Genomic DNA, 13,959 nt, shown 5'->3' on the forward strand with positions numbered 1-13,959 from the left:
TGGAAGTGCATGGTGACCCATGTTCGCTTTGCCGAATTGTTCAAACCTATGTCAGACCTATGCTGGTATATTCTTTCACAGAGAGAATTCTGGGTCTGACCCACGTATTGCTTGTGTGCACTGATATCACAGAACAGAACATATATTATGTTCTTGCTGTCACAGATGAGTCTTTGCCTGATGTTAAATGACTTCTGTTTGTGAGCTTCTGAAGGTGCAGGATTCCACCAGGTGGTGTCTACAAGCAGCACATCGCGCTGTGCCTCTGTTGCACCTGAAGCAGCCAGGGTCAGTCTAAGGTTCAGCAGCAGGTAGTGTTGAAGGCATCAATAGCGTTCTTATCGACCGGCAGGCTCTTTCCGCCAGAATAGGAGGTGTGGGCATGGCTTTCAATATGCGCTCACTGGTGTTTTAAACAAAACTTTTATTCAGTAAATATGTCACACATGTACAGATAGACCGCGGAGCAACAAGCTAATAGTTTATATCTTGCTCAGGAATGTCATTAAATACATTTGTTTCGTTTGACGGCTGGTGGACGCTACACAATTGCAGTTATGTTGAAGTACACATTTTCCAACTGCATATAAATGACAGTCATTGCGGACATACATTGTTTCCCTTTTTTTTCTTTTTGAGCCGCCGTGGAGATTAATATATTTAAAGAATTTACAATGAATATAAACATCTTTTTGAAGATACGTTGTTCACAACAGAAAGCAGAAAAGGATAAGAAAAACAAGAAGTTAGTAAATAAGATAAAGAAATGAGAGAAGAAAAAAAAAGAGAAGAAAAAAAATATACACATGGAGAGGGAATAACATTACACATAATCGTACTTGATTAGACCGACTAGACAGGAAGTATGGAAAGATTACATGTTCAATATAGAAGATATAGTGAATCACACCTACACACCTAGAACAGTGCATACTTAAAATCTACTGGATTCAGTGATGAATTTGTGTACAGTTTCAAATATCAGCATGTTTATGTTAAATTGAAATTACCATGCAGGAGAGTATGTATCTGAATATATTCTTGGGCAAGATTTAAGACAGTATTTCTACGAGCCACGCTAAAACGCGGACACGATAGCAAATAGTGCTTAGCTGTTTCTCTACCATTTCCACAATCGCAGAATGGATCATCTACTAAGTGGCGATGAAACATGTCATTTCTAAGATCACTTATCTGAAGACGGAGTCGACAATGAATTGTTTGTTCCTTACGTTCACCAAAATAATAATATATAGGTACAATGGGATTGTTAGCAGACAAGTAGCGTTTAAATGTACTTAAAGAGTTACAATTCTTGACATGATCAAGGAGAGAGTTCCACAGGGTTGTTGTACAAGGCCGAAAGAAAGATTTCCGACATATTTCAGTATGACATTTTGGAACCGTGCGTTCAAGAGGTCTACGTCTGTGGTATGGGTTCCTTTCTGCAACAAGATCAGGTAGAAGGTCTAACAAATAGTCTGGACACATGTCACTAAAGATTTTATAATATTGTATAAGTTTGTGCCTATCTCTTCTTTCTTTTAGTGTACAAAAGCCAGACTCGTTATATAATTTTTGGTGACTGGTTCCACGAACAGCTCCAACAATGGTTCTTATTACTTCCAGATGCAGATCTTCCAGAAAATTTGATAGTGTGGTAGAGCAATTATCCCAAATGATATCAGCATAATCAAAATGAGGTAATATAAACGATTTATACATTATTTCAAGGGATTTTCTATTAAGTTCATACTTATAACTTTTTAGACAAGAAAGTAACATGGTAACTACACTAATTATACTTTGAATATGTGCGTCCCATTTCCAGTTGTTCTGGAGTATAATACCAAGATGTTTGTGTTTATCTGTGCTCAGTAAATGTGACGAACAAAATGTAAGCGGTAGAACAGCGTTATTGTCTCGTACAAAGTTTAATAATTCTGTTTTCTCTTCGCTGAATTTCACTTTCCAGAGTTTAGCCCATTTGCTTCCCCCCCCCCCCCCCCCCCAAATCTGAATTCAGTATTTCTGCTCGAGTGTATGGGTTATTCAGTGCTAAAGACATGCTTGTATCGTCTGCAAAGAGTTTTACTTTAGATTTGATATTGTCTACAATGCCGTTAATGTAAATAAGAAATAAAAGTGGACCCAAAACTGAGCCTTGAGGGACACCCGCACGAATCTTTTTATAATCCGATTTGTCACCTTTAATTATAACAGCTTGATAACGATCTGATAAGTAATCTGTAAACCATTCGAGTAGTTTCCCTCTAATACCATTCACTTTCAGTTTGTAAATAAGTCCTTTGTGCCAAACACGATCAAATGCTTTTGATATAACAAAATATACTGCTTGTGTTGTAACTTTACGATCAAATGAAAGACATAAGTCATCATATATACATAACAGTTCATTCACGGTGGAATCACCAGGGATAAACCCAGACTGTGAGGGGGAAATAATGTTATTAATTACCAGGAAATTTATAAAGTATGTTGGTGAATACACCTTTCAGAAACTTTGCCCACACAACTAAGCAGAGAAAATGGGCGATAATTGTTACAAGGATCATTAGATCCTTTTTTATGTAAAGGGTTTACTTGAGCAGTTTTCCATACCTGGGCAAACTTAGCTTCGTCAAGACTTCTGTTAAAAAGAGAGGTCAAGAAATCTTAAATAACTGGAAGTGATGCAATCAATAACGTATTATGAATTAGGTCGGGTCCTACTGCTTTATTCTTGTTTAAATTGAGAATAACTTCTTTCACACACACAGTGGTTAATATTATTTCTTTTAGTTCTGGGATGTGGAAAGGTATATTGGGCAGTTCATCATCCTCGCCTTCCAAAGTGGACTGATCAATGAAAAACTTGTTGAAAATGTTTGCCTTTTCTTTGTTTGTATGATAAATATTACCGTTGTATAAAATTGGGGGATTTCATTCGAGTCTATGCCTTTCTTTTTAAGAAACGATTTAACTAGTTTCCACCATTCCTTCTTACCAAAGTTGCATGAATTTGAAACTTTATACTCTAATTCTGCAGTATAGTTGAGTTTCCGTTGTTTTTCTTTTGCTACAACAAAATTACGAAATCGTCTAAATTCGAGCCAATCTTCTGGTTTATTGCTGTGTTTAGCTATGCTATGGAGTTGTTTGCGTTCATCTATTAGAAATCTTATTTCATCTGTCATCCTGGGTACATCGTTGGGGTGGACAGTGATAGTTTTAGTTGGCATGCATGTTTTTGCTGTGTCCATTAGAATTTGAGAAGACATCTCAGCACTTTCATCTACAGATCTGTTGCGAATAATATCGTCCCAGTCAACATGACTCAACAAACTGCAAAATTGTTCCACTTCTAATTTACTGTAGTAGTTATATATTGTTCTTCTAAAAGGCCGCTCTTTCGCTACAGTGTCTCTGATGATGGCGCAAGGAACACTGTGATTACTACATACTGCTGGTAAAACTTCAGTAGATTTTATAATGCTGGGACTTTGAGTCATGATCAGATCTAAGCAGGACCTGTGTGCCTCAGTAATTCTTGTTGGTTCACTGATTAGCTGCGTAAGCTGATAACGATTCATGATTGATACTAAGTGAGGTGAAGGTGTACTTAAGATGTCAGTGTTGAAGTCACCCATAATTAAAAATTTTGATGATTTTGATGAATTTTGATTATGTATACTTTCTTTTATCAAATCCCAGTAATTTACATTTGAATTGGGTGGTCTATAAAAAGATCCAATTAGCAAACTACATTGGTTCAACTTTGTTTCAACCCAAACAGCTTCTAGATGATCTATGTGGAGGTCTAGCCGTGCTTTACAATATAAGTTGTTTTTAACATAGATGGCGACACCACCGTGTGGATCATTAGGTCTGTCACACCTGACCGGTGGATGAAAATTTGTCAAGTGAATTGAATCATTATTGTCTGAATCTGCAAGCCACGTTTCCGATATTGTTATAATGTCAAATTTGCTATATTCTGCTTCTAATAGCTCTATTTTGTTTTTAATACTTCTTATGTTGAAGAGGTCAGTTTTAGTACTTGGTCCAGGATTAATCTCCACATCACCTGATAAAAGTAATAGTAAATATTGAATAATGGAAGTATGGTTGGCCTTCTTTCTGCTGGTTTCAGACATAGCAGGATAACAATCATGGGACAGGTTATTCCTATCAAAACGATTTTTGAAGTATTTACACTCGTAACCATGAATGGTAAAATGCATCATCAAAGAAACTATGATGTTAAGTGGAGCATGCAGGCATGATAATGCAAGAAATTGCATGATATTAGAATCATTAACAAAAGATAGTTTCCTGTTTGCTGTCAAAGCTCTGATATAATAGCACCCAACCCTAGCGCGGTACGTATTCAGATCAATTGCCATTTAAGTTATTGTACTCTGCAGTACAGAAAACAGGAAGATGGCCAGGGCTGAATCTGAAAACTCTCCATGTATCTCGAAATAAAAACTAACTGGTTGAAAAAGAATACAAACATCCAAAGTTCTAAAGTTGCTACGGAAGCTAGAACGACATACAAACACACCAACAAGTAGAATATATATAAAGACATGCTTACTGCATGAGCAATGAAGAATATATATATATATATATATATATATATATATATATATATAAATGCAAACAACGTGACATAACACAAAATTACTCATTATTGAAAAAGAACAATTTCAACAAAAAAGAGTAAGGTGTACTCCCGAAATATATTAACACAAACCTTCTTGGTTTGACAGAATCTCGGTAAAATTAACGTGAAAAACTCGTTTTCACAACATTATTAGAACAGGTGGATGCCTGGTGCGAAAGCGCTTTGATTTGTCTCTGCACAAGATTCAGCGCTATATAAATAAAATAATCAATTAATTCCCTGGCTGGAAAACGGGTTCACCCTTCTGACGTATCCCCACAATTATTCACCCTTCCCCCTCCTTCGCAAACGCAAGCACTTCCATCCACGCACGTGCATGCACGAGCACCGCACATACAAATGCAGTACGTACGCTCCGATTCCGCACAAAAGCTTGCGACTGACATGTTAATTTGTTAACCAGTGAACTAATCAAAGAGATTTGGCCACACACATGGGTCAAACAATCAACAGGTTACATCAGCATGTATTGACAAAAACATTTGGGCGGCGGGAAAAAGCGTATCGATATTAAGTCAATATCATGACTTACATATGAACACATCTGGACTTTACATTCTATTCCACTCTCAGCTGCGTTACTTTTTTTTTCTTTTTTTTCTATTATTTTTTTTATTTATGTATTATATATTATATTATATGCTCACTGGTGTGGAGTTTTGGTTGTAGCTCATGAAACCATGCCCGTAGTGGTGGGTTCGCTGGATTGTATGTTACGACCATAGGTGTCCTGTTGTGCTTTGGTCTGTTGTGGTGGGTCAGTGTCTGTTGCCTTGGTGTCTTGCTGGCCCTAGCTCTTGCTTCTTTGATGTCTGGCTTGTAACCTCTGTGTAAGAACTGACCCTCCATCTCACACCTGTTTTGGAAGGTAGAGTTGTCGGAACATAGGCGGCGGAGACGAAGGAACTGTGCATATGGAATGTTCTTGGTGATGTGGCGTGGGTGACAGGATGACTTATGAAGACACGCATGTGCATCTGTTGGTTTGGTGAAGAGGTCTGTTTGCAGGTAGCCATTCTCAAGACGGATCAGAATATCCAGAAAGGAGATGCTTTCCAAGGAGTTGTTGACAGTGAACTTGATGGTGTTGTGGTAGCTGTTCAAGTGATCTGTGAACTTCTACAGATCTTCCTCAGTGCTGGTCCACAACACAAATATATTATCAATGAACTGTCTCCACATCTCCTCAGAAACGGGCACAGGGCTGTCTGCAAGCAGACGTCACTCCAACCATCCCATAAACAGACATACCACAGTGGGGGCCATGGGGGTGCCCATGGCTGTTCCAAATGTTTGGATAAAGTACTGGCCGTCAAAGTGGAAGGCGTTGTTTTCTAAGACATGTGACATTATCTTCAGAAGCAGTTCCGTTGGTGGTATGTCTCCTTTTGGCTGGTTCCGTAAGTAGTATCCCACTGCTTCCTGCATTTCAATACGTGGGATATTGCTGTACAGACCTCCACACCAATGGTTACAAAACGAGTGCTTTCTGTAAATGGTCTGTACTCATAGTTCCACCGTTGAATCTGGCGGAGCATGTCGGTGGTGACCTTGATGTAGCTTGGGAGTCGTCAGTTGTATGGCTGAAGCCAATGGTCAACTAACTTTGATAGGTATTCGGTTGGTCCATTTACCCCAGACACTATTAAGCGACCAGGGGGATTCTGCAAAGTTTTATACACCTTTGGTAGCATATGGAACTGATGGCATCTCGCGCTCCCTGGATCCAGTTCTCTGTCTCGTGAAGTTGTTCAGCCAATCTGTTGGACTCCCTGCCAATCTTTTCCGTGGGGTCTTTTGTCAGTCTCGTGTAGTGCAATGGGTTGTATAATTGGCGATGTGCTTCTTTGATGTAGTTTTCCGTGTTTTGTACGACCACAGCGCCGCCCTTGTCAGCTGAACTGATTCTGATTTTTCTGCTGGTGACTAGATGCCTCAGTTGTTTCAGTGCCGTGCGTAAGTTAGGACTCAGATTGTCCTTGGGTTTCTTTTCCATCACATAGTTACTCGCCCTTCTTTCAAGGCTGTCACAGTAACTGTCCAGTGCTTCGTCCCTGCCACACTCTGGGGTGTAACCCGTTGGTTTATAAAACTTGGGTGCTGTGGAATCCTGCTGTTCCTTTTCTGGGTCATAGTGAAGTTCCCGCAGTCTTACCCGTCGACATCCCTCTCGAACATCTAGAATCAGTTGCTCCTGATTGAAAGACTGGGATGTGGGGCAAAACTTTGGACCTAGGAACAACAGTTTCTTTTGGTCAGGTGTTAGGATAAGGGTTGACAGGTTCAGTACCATGCCTGCAGTTTCGAATGCAGCTGTCTGTTTTGAACTACCTTTCATCGTCCTGTGGAAACGTCTGTTGCGCCCTTTCCTGGATGGGACATGTTCACCCTGGTGTGTAGGGCAGATGGAGTTGATGGGAACTTCAGAAGAATACACACTGCGTGTTCTTTCTCTGTCAGTACCCAAGGCAGCGAGTGTCTCATTTCCAGCATCACCCACTGCTGTTGCTTTAGTGTCCCTGATGGTAACACATGTAGATGGCGCCACATTCTTCACGCTACGAGCTGATATCGGCGCCATATCACTCACTGTACTGGTTGAGGATGGCGTCATGCTTTTCACGGCAACAGCTGGAGCAGTCGTCATGTTACACTACCAGTTGAAGACGGCGTTTTGTTACTCTTGACACCAGCAAAAGGTGGCACCTTGTTACTCACCCCATGAGCACAAGATGGCGTCATGTCGTCCATGGCACCAGCCGAGACTGACGTCATGTTGTTGTCAGTCCCCGATACTGAAATGCAACTGGCACGTGTGGCACATCCCAGGGAATTATTCATCAGTTTCTGTAATTTTCCTTTTTCTTCTTGTGGTGCTTCCTGAAAGTATTGTACCTGTTGTAATGATTATTTAAGAAGGCTTCAAACTCTAGATGGCTGTAAGTCTGAAATAATTCATACAAACAAGAGTGGATGTGACCCTCTTCCTTCCTCAGTAAGCTGGCGTATGCTCCCTTGTTACATATTCTGTACAAGCTTTCAGTCCATACACATGTACGTCAGCGGGAGAAGAGAGCACGACCATCTTGGACATCAAGGTAACGTTTCCTATTGCTGTTCAGCACCAGCTGAAGAGACGTGATTGGCAATGGCAGAGTCATCACAGTGTTACAGCAGTCTGAACGAGACCAGCGTTAGTTGTACAACAGAGTACGCTCCCAGTTTTCCACATCCGCATCTTCTGTCATTCCAGAACGAGTCCGTTTTTGCCAAAACATTGTTTCCAACAACAACAACAACAACAACAACAACACACACACACACACACACACACACACACGATACAATATAGAATTAACGAGTGGGCAGCCCCGCGAGGCACGGTCGGTCGGTCTGTCTGTCGAGAAAGGGCAGAACTTGGGTCATGACTTGTGTGGTCGATAACCCCTGGAAAGATACACAGCTGTGTTCAGGGTGCAGTGCAGTCACCCCTCTGTGTGTGGTGGGTGGATGGGTGTGTTCCTGTGTGTATGTATGCATGCAAGTACTACGCGCGCGCGTGTGCTCGTGCATGCCGGCGTGTGTGTTTATCTGTGTGTGTGCGTGTGTGTGTGCGTGTGTGTGTGATTATTTTCAGTAGACTCAGTTTTTCAACGTTCGTAGTCATTATTGCAGATTGTCATTCAAAGACGATTTTTGACTCACTTGTGTAAACAAAGTGAGTCTATGTTTTAACCCGGTGTTCGGTTGTCTGTGTGTGTGTGTGTCTGTGTGTCCGTGGTAAACTTTAACATTGGCATTTTCTCTGCAAATACTTTGTCAGTTAACACCAAATTAGGCATAAAAATAGGAAACATTTTGGTGCAGATAGTAAAAAAGGGAAATTACTCTATAATTAATGCTAGGGGACTTAATTCGCTTTAAACTGATCTTTCTAATCTTAAACATTACATTTTGAAATTATACTCAATACATAAAAAGCTTGGATTTTTTTTAAAGTGTATCACAAGTGAGTCTTGAAGGCCTTGCTTCTCTTGTTTTATGATGTGATTTGGTGTGCTAGTGTTTGTACATGAAAAAAGAAAACTGCTCGTGTTTTACGTTTAATATTTCTAATCCTTGTGTCAACGTACGCGCACTTCATGTGTGCCAAGTCGGAAAAAAGCGATGTATTATTGTAAATAAGAACAAACTGGTATCCCCCTCCCCTCATTTTTTGTAAACTACACACAGGTTATGGTGTTTACGATATGAGAGCCCTGTCACACGCACGCTTGTGCTGTCAGTCTGTCTGTCTGTTAGTAAGAAGGTATGTACACTTTTTTTTCAGCACAGTAGTTAATCTGGCAATAAATGGCGACTATACTGCTTTGTGGATGTCAATGAACAGCATTGTCCGATTCTTTTTCGATCGTGGGCTGCAACTCCCACGTTCACTCGTATGTACACGAGTGGGCTTTTACGTGTATGACTGTTTTTACCCAGCCGTGTTGGCAGCCATACTCCGTTTTCGGGGGACGGGAGGGGGTGGGGGGGGGCATTGTCCGATAAATCGCTCAGTTTCAGTGCCTGTTAAAAATGGTCAGTTGTTTTCAGTTTCACTTTGGTAAGAAGGCACATACATTGGAGGTCAAGGACACTCCTACAGTTCAAATATGGCCTGTTTGTTGATAGAAACTTCGTAAAACTTTCAAAGTGATACCTCCATACCTCTGTATTACTGTACTACCGAACTGAACTATCTTCTATCCGAAGACCAATGTTTATTCCATTAGCTTTGTCTGAACATTTGGAGACAGCACATTCTTAATCATTTCAATCATTTTATTTCATTCAAATCATCCGGGTTTTTTAAAATATACCTGACATCCTTGAGACTGAGCTCTGTCCAAGCTCGTTGACAAATGGCTTAGCAGTGTCAATAACAACGAATCTACCGGCTTTCTTGCAGACTTCTCCAAAGCAGTTTACGTCATTGATGACACGTTCCTCGTCTTTCTTTCAACAATTTAGATCGTAATTCATCCTTTGAAAACAGAAACAGTATTCGTTTATAAAATACATTTCTGCTCTTCAGCCCACTTGGCATGGCGTTTCTCAAGGCTCTGTTGTGGGAATTCATGGCTTGTTGTTCTCATTATGCTAATAATCTAGCGCTCTGTTTAACAATACTATCTGAAATATTTTGTAGATTATTCAGCTTTATATGCCTGCCATTGTTCTCTCTCTCTCTCTCTCTCTCTCTCTCTCTCTTGTGTGTGTGTGTGTGTGTGTGTGTGTGTCTGTGTAGTAGCTATGATATTCATGGAATGTTTCGACTGTATACTGTATATTTGCATGCATATTGGTGATTTCCCAGACTATAATGTCTAATGTTGTGTTTTCTGTATTTCGTATTTGTTTTATCTTCACCTTTCTTGTGAGGGTGGGATGAAAACAAGCCAATTGTGCTTATTCCTTTGTCCCTTCAATAAAAAGAAAATTTCAGTAATGCATTCATTTATTCACTGATACATTCGTTTACTCTCTCTCTCTCTCTCTCTCTCTCTCTCTCTTGCTCTCTCTTGTGTCTTTTCCTGAATGCCTAAATACAGTTTCTGCTCAATGATCTTTTAATTCTGTGGAAAAGGATCGGGTTTTTTTTCTTATTTTCTTTGCGTTGAAATAAATTTCAATGTGTGTGTATGTGTGTGTGTGTGGTGTGGTGTGGTATGGTAAGCTTTAACGTTGGCATTTTCTCGGCAAAAAGTGGGGTAGGAACCAAACTTGGTAGGTTGATAGGCATGAATAAGAATTTTTCAGTCATCCCTGTTAAGATGACTTGGCAAGCAAGGTCAAAAGTCAAAGGGGTAATTATTTGGCAAAACAAAAAACTTGACAGAGACTGCATCTTATTCACGATTTTAATCAAACTTCGTATTGTGACATTTCGTATGCACAGCATGATCCCTTAAGAAATTCAGAATCGGCGGTTAAAGGTCAAGGTCACGAAAATGTTTATGATATTGACAGGGAAGTTTTTTTCAGTGTAGCAGGTATTGTTCATAATCTCCATCAGTTCGAAACGATGATTGCCCATGGTCAGAACAAAATATATCAAAAAGACAAAGTCAGATGTCAAGATCACAACAAGACGTATTGTATAAAAATGTACAAGTATGGTAGTCCTTGGGTTTTTCATCACTTTGATTAAACATGGCGCAGAGCAGTTTGTTTTGGTAAGAACTAAAATGCTTTGTAAATTTGGTGGTCAAAGGTCAAGGTCTCATCATTGTGTGTGTCTATAGTTGCAAGATGATCAGCTTTGCATAGTCGTTTTGTATTCTTCGTGATTCCTGTGTTGGATTAAGTGGGTATCACACGTGAGCCTTGAAGGCCTTGCCTCTTGTTATCAGTTAGTCTCAATATCATTGACAATTCCTGTGTGTTCCGTCTTGCGCATTTGTGTGTGTGTGTGTGTGTGTGTGTTTTCCCCCACGATGGTCAGCACCTGAGTTCCTGGTTGTGGTATTACAAAAAATACAATAATAATAATGATAATAATATTGTAACATGTGTTACAGTCTTAGCTGTTTACCCGAGGGATTGTAAGAAATAACAATAATGATAATAATGTAACGTGTGTCAGTCTCAGCTGTTTACCTCTATTCTCTCTTCTCAGTGTGAAATTATCTGCTGCATGTCTGTGCTATGCCTAGAACAATAAACTGTGTCGTTGACTGTGGGTTTCCTATTTAGCATGAATGCAAGTGCGAGGAGAGAAAGTGGGAGGGGGGGGGAGAGAGAGTGTGGGAGAAGAGTGGAGGTGGATCGTGAACCTGACCATCGTGCGCGTGTGTACTTGTATCAAATAACAAAGTTAGTCTCGAGGGCACACACGTAAAATGAAGGTGGCAGAATGGTTAAGACGCTTACCTACTAATTCAGAGTCCGTGAGGGTCTGGGTTCGAATATTGATGTCGCTCTTTTCTCCTAGATTTGACTGGAAAATCAAACTGAGTATCTAGTCATTCCGATGAGACAATGTGCAGCTTGCACAAAACGCACTGAAAAAAAACAACAACACCCAAGTTAACAGTGTCGTTCTTTGGCACTCCAGACCTGACTATCATGTTGGGGTATGCTGTTTGTCAGGCATCTGCCTTGCAGATGTGTAGCGAATTGTGGATTTGTCCAATACGGTGACGCTTCCTTCAGAAACTGAAACTCGGCTGTTTGCTCACGATTTCTCGCAATCCCACGATTTCTCTCACTTTGTGAGATTGCGAGAAATCGTGGTAGTTCCTCTCCCACGTTTTCTTTCAATGTGTGATAAATCGTGGAAAGTCCCGGGGCCCCTTATTCTAATCAAATAATATTTCTTTTGTCGACGGAGTTGGGTTCGTGTCTTTTCCCAATGCAAATCTAAGAGAAATGAGAGAGAAAAACGAGAAATGGGGGGCGACGACAACCACGATCATGATGACAGTGTAGTATTTTCGTGTCTCCATAACCCACCGAACACTGACATGGGTTACAGGGTCTTTAACGTGCGTATTTATCTTAAAGACATCAACGGTGAAGGTGATAGTAGTAGTAGTAGTTGTGTAGGGACTGGCATTTGACTGCCTTGGCCTCAGGGCCTTTTTGATGTCCCCTTCAATATCGGTCTCCTTTTATTTGTGGTATACAGATATGTTTTCTTTTACAAGTACTGTAAATCGCTCGTCAAAGTCAATAAATTTTTCTTGTAAACTGATGTCCATGTCAAGGAGATTTTATATTTTTTTCTTTTAAAATGATGTTCCCGTCAAGGAGATTTTTTAATACATTAGTATTTTGTGCAAGTTTAGTTTCGATAGGTAGTGCATTCCATATTTGTGCAATTCTGTTAGCTAATGATGTGATGACACAGTACTGGTTCAAAAGAATGTGTATGAGTGGGCGAGTGTGTGTGTGTGTGCGTGCGTGTTTCCGTTTGTGTGTTTAAGTGGCTGGTTGATTTGATCTTTTCTTTCACTCTGTTTTTGTTTTGTTGTTTTTTTGTTTGTTTTTTTGTTTGGTTGGTTTTTTCCCCCGTTACACGACCAACATCAATTTGCCGATGACACTGTCGTGGTTCATGCATGCTGCGTATTTTCGTGTCTCCATAACCCACCGAACACTGACATGGGTTACAGGGTCTTTAACGTGCGTATTTATCTTCTGCGTGCGTATACACACAAAGGGGATTCAGGCACTTAACAGGTCTGCAAATATATTGACCTGGGAGATCGGAAAAATCTCCACCCTTTACCAACCAGGCGCCGTTACCGAGATTCGAACCTGGGACCCTCAAATTGAAAGTCCAACGTTTAAACCACTAGCACTCGGCCATTAAAATAATATTTTGATCTGAGTGTCTTCTACGAAACTGGGAACCTATTTTCAGTGCAATCTTACACGTGAAAGGATGCAGACACAAACAGAAGAACAAATGAGCAAGCATGAAATGAACACTCTGAATAAATGTCACGGAAATGGTTGCATCACACCTGTACGATAATATAAATTGTTCACACTGATGATTGGGGATGGTGGTTTTGTCCATGGCTGATGAACAGGACTGAAGGGAAAATTATTGAAATGTTTCCAGAGTTCACTGGCATAGAACTTTGGAACCTGATGATATAAAAACGACACATTTAAATTTTATTTGCTTGTAAACATGTGGTAGACATGATGTGTTTCGATTTCCTGTTTTTGTGTTTCCATGGCTTCCACAATATGTGTATCATACTGACTCAGGCAGTGAGCATGACCTGAAAACGGATGACCTGTGCACCATTCTGTGCTGAAACAGACAACAAAGTAAAGCATGCACCACAGAGAAGACGCATTCATGTGCAGAAGTTTTGGGTCGTTTTGACCTCACAAACTGTGGGGAATTGAGAAACACTTCTGAAAGATTTCAAGTGAAGAATGGCTGGCTGCACCAGACAAAACTGGTCATACCTGAACAAACCTCTCTCTCTCTCTCTGTACAGACTTGAGCAGTGGAGTGGAGTGACAGTGACAACAAACTTTACTGACAATAATTCACATGACCAGCTGCATACAATGGTTACAGAACATGGAACTCAACACATGAACCAATGTGGTGACTGATCCACAAATCATAACTCAAATTAAGCACTGGACTCTATATGGGAAAAGTAACTTGTAGTCTCCTCAGTTATGACACAAGTACAAGCATTATCCAAGATCTACAACAGTAAGCACACTCATGGAGAGACAATGGCTTTGTCACT

The sequence above is a fragment of the Babylonia areolata genome, chromosome 19 (assembly GCF_041734735.1).
Source record: "Babylonia areolata isolate BAREFJ2019XMU chromosome 19, ASM4173473v1, whole genome shotgun sequence".
NCBI classification, from domain to species: domain Eukaryota; kingdom Metazoa; phylum Mollusca; class Gastropoda; order Neogastropoda; family Buccinidae; genus Babylonia; species Babylonia areolata.